Raw genomic sequence first — 4,280 nt, 5'->3', positions numbered from 1 at the left:
CAAACCGTTCCCTTGACCCCCGACCAGGTAGCCAACATACCTCCATATAGACCGTGGAGATATGAATGGTGAAAATCTTTTATTTTATATAGACAGTAAAATAATGCCAAGACACCACGGACAAACGATAAGGAAGAATCACCTTCAACATAAGAAACTAGTAATTAAAGTCATTAATACAAAACCAATTAAAAAGTGAAAAAGATTAAAAATAAAAAGTATTACACTAAACACTTGTCTTCACCAAGTGATGTAAGAGACTTAGGCAAACATGGCCTTTGATTGTCAAGAACTCTTACGATTAATCTTGGATGCCGAGACGATTCACACACTCTATGATGGATAATGGATGATGGTGGTGGATGATGGTGTTATGGTGGTGGTGGGTGGTGGGTGAAGTGTGAGAGAGGTGGTGTGCCAAGGGATGAGTTGAAATGTCTCCAAGCACTCCTATTTATAGGCTGAACAGAAGCTCGGGCACGGCCCCGTGTCCATCCTTGTCTCTCTCCTCATTAATTGTAATTCGCAATTACAATAAATGTGCCTGCAGGAGTCTGACCACGCCCCCGTGTCCGCTGGGCACGGCCCCGTGGTGGGCAATAGAAGCTTCTAAAGGTTTGTCTTTTCTGCTGCTTCTTGGGCACGGCCCCGTGCTCGCTGAGCATGGGGCGTGTTCAGTCTTCTGTTTCCTTGGTTTTGCTTGGGAAGATGCTGTTGAGGGGTCGGGCATTCCACTTTTGTTCCTTTTCTTGTATTTATGTTAGATTTTGCTGTCTTTTTGCTTCTTTTGTTGATTTGAGCTCATTTAATCCTGAAAATACAAAAGGAAGACAAAAACACACTTTTTCCAACATTAGTACTAAAAAAGGGTTAGTTTTATGCCACATTTGATATAATTTATATGTTGCATTTTGCGCATATCAAATACCCCCACACTTGAATCTTTGCTTGTCCTCAAGCAAAACTCTTTATAATGTGGCTTTATTCACTCCCAAATGGAATGGGTAGAAGAGAAGGTTTTTGGGCTTGTCATAGAGTGTCGGGATTTCCAAGATTCTTTATTGAGGTTTTACTTTTATTTATTTACAATCCTATTCGGCATGATTTATTAAGAACATTCTTTAAGATAAATTACTTATTTGGGCATAACATACCTTTTTTTAAAAATCTCATATATATATACAAGTTCACATACCTCATGGGAGATCACTCAACACTCGGCCGAAGGTGTATTTTTTTAGTGAATCACTCGAGAGCGGCATGGAACTTACTTCTACCATAAGCTTGCCAAGCAATCAATCCTCCTCCTTTTTAACTATATACCTTTGTAAGTATCAAGAGGACTTTATGGGTTTTTTGGCTTGGGCTAAAGGTGGGTGGTTGGGTTAGTGGTTAGTAAAAAGGGCGAAAGGCGTAACAAACGTCGGTTTGAAAGACTTTTTATTTTTCATATTTTTATTTTATTTCGATGGATTGTTCAAACAAAGATATTTGATAAACTTTGTTTGTTTGTTTAGCTTCATCGAAAATATTTGTTTTTTTTAAGGAAGTCATAAGAGAACCGAACGTTGTTACTAAAAAAAATAAATAAAAAGGTTTAGGTGGGTAAAGAGGGTTGTTTTGGGTTAAGAAATGAAAAGGTTTAGACTCAAAGGGGTTAACTAGGGGGATTTTGGGTAGGTGGTAAACAAAAAAGAAAAATAATGGTGTAGAATGAAAAAGGGTTAGTCCTAATGCCTCCATCATTTACTTACTCGGGTTTAAGTTGGTAAGGACCGGGAATGTATTGTTGTGGCAAGTTATAGAGTCGTATGAACCAAGCGGCTATTCACAAAAGAAACGAAATATGAGCATTTAGTGTAAAGATATATATCTTTGTATGCTCGTTAAAGGCTCAAAACTCACTTTTGTGGGAAAATGGTTTTTTATGTGATCAAGTATATATAATCGAATTTTAACTAAGTTTGTTATGCCTTTTCATAATTTTCTTATGTTGGTTCTTTTTATCACGACGCTTTCGGTTGTAAATTTGTAAAAATGTAACCTTATTAAGACTTGAATTCCCAACTTAAACTTAGACAAGTAAAAAAAATGAAAATTTTTGGAAAAAATTTGGGGTAATTAGCGGTTCCAATAGAGTTTTGTGTAAGGCTTGTTATTAGGACTTGCAAAATTCAAGGTTTTAGCATCCCCCCACACTTAAATTACACATTGTCCTCAATGTGTCCCAAAAATAACTTTTTAGGTTGATTGAATGTGTAAAATGGTGTTAAAAGCAAAATTTTATGTTACTGGCAGTCTGGACACGGCCCCGTGGGGACCGGGCATGGCCCCGTGTTCAGGTGCCAGTGACAAAAATTTAAGAAAAGAAACAGAAGCCTGGGCACGGGGGCGTGTCTAGTGAACATGGCCCCGTGTCCAGTTACCTGAACTGGGTGATTTGCTGCAGATTGTTCAGCACGGGGCCGTGTTGGGTAGACACGGCTCGTGCTGAGCCTACTGTAATGGGAGATCGTTGTTGGATTGCTCTGTTTTAGTGCATGGGGCGATGTTTCTCGTTTCCCTTGTTATCCTTCACCATCCAGAGTGTGTTTTATTTCTTATAACACCATCCAAACCTTAAAACCATCCATTCATTAAAAATCATAGAGAGGATTACATAGTCCTAAATATTACTAAGTAAGATAAGTAAGCACAAGAAGCATAAACCATGGAGTTCTAGCCTACAGGTTATTTTAATTAGCAAAATTTCCAAGAAGCTAATAGTCTTGGTTGGTTGTGGCTTCATAGAACTCCTTCTTCCGGGCATGGACTCCTCATATGTCGGCGAGCCACTCCTCTATCTCCCTTGGGAGGAGAAAAGAGGGCTCGTTAGCGTTGGTTTGAGGAGGTGCAACTTCCACCGGGACTTCTTGTAGATCTTCAAGGGGAGATTCCGCTGGAATGTCATCCCATCCGTTCGGGTTGTTGACTTCAAGTGCTAGGTTCCAATCCTCTTGAGGGAGGACGGGTTCCATTGGAGGTGTTACAAGAATGTTTAACCTTTGGTGCAGTAGGTTAATTTCTTGAAAACTATTTTCCAGACCCACCGTAAGATAGTTTATACGGTCAATTAGGATTTCCTCAACCGAAGTCATCTCATCGAGAGCTTCCCGAAGTGCCATGACGTAGTGTACAAGGGTAGCTTCAATGGAAGGCCTCCTTCCTCTTCTACTGTTTGTTGAATGCGCGGAAGATGTTCCACTGTTTTCACTTGACATTCTACGAAAATAAACCGAAAACAGCTTATTTTTATGAAACAGTATTTTGGACACGGCCCCGTGCTCATTGAGCACGACCCCGTGTTCATCTTTCTGCAGAGTTTTGTAACAAGAAATTTTGAAGTTTTAAGTTATTCCTCTAACTTATGAAGCCCGGTTGAGCAATATTAACTTAAAACCATGTTGTTCAACTTGTTTTTAACAAGATTTCTAGAACAAAACTCAATAATCCCTTCATCAAAGCTTGAAACCTTAAGCTTTAATGGAGGTTTATGGAGAAAGATGAAGAAGAAGGAAATTGATAAAAGAGGAAAGGACAAGATGGTAGTTGGAACCTTCTCTTAGAACATACCTAGGATGGTAGGAGAGAAGATCCCTTCAAATCTCTGTCCCTAAATGGTCCAAATGTGCAGAATTCTTGGCTGCATTTATAGAAAACAACAGCGCGCTGGACACGGCCCCGTGTCGGCTGGACACGGCCCTGTGTGCAGGTAGGATCCTGACACAGTTTGTCCGTATTCTGACGTAAAAGTCAGAAGGGAATCTTTTGGTGGACGGGGGCGTGTTGGCTGGACACGGCCCCGTGTCGAAGGGCTGTTTATGAAGTTTGTCTATTGTTTTAAGGAACTTATCCGGATCGGGTGGTTCCTTACTGGATGGAACAACCCCAAAGTGCCTAAGATACCTTAATTGACCTAGGTTAAGACGAGAACGCAAGAGGTTGTCGGTGAGGATGATTCCTATGCTATATGTAGGTGGACAAGTCCAACCCTTTTCCGGGCTCTCGTTAAAGAAGGTGTATGCCGAATTGCTCAGGTCTATGTATGCATCGAACGAAGTCGATGGAGAGTCCTTCACGGCATAATCGACACAGGGACGACTATCGTCCAAGTCTTTGCTAGAGTCGAAGGTATTATCGGGAGCAACGAGGTTGTTTGAATGCGATCCCAACACTTCTTCTTGGTTATTGTCTTGAGATGAAGTTAGGAAATCCATCCTAAGTTCTTTTAACCAATTAAG

This window comes from Helianthus annuus, chromosome 4, assembly GCF_002127325.2.
Source record: "Helianthus annuus cultivar XRQ/B chromosome 4, HanXRQr2.0-SUNRISE, whole genome shotgun sequence".
Lineage (NCBI taxonomy): Eukaryota > Viridiplantae > Streptophyta > Magnoliopsida > Asterales > Asteraceae > Helianthus > Helianthus annuus.
The sequence above is the reverse complement of the archived record's forward strand: the minus strand, read 5'-3'. Positions refer to the sequence as shown.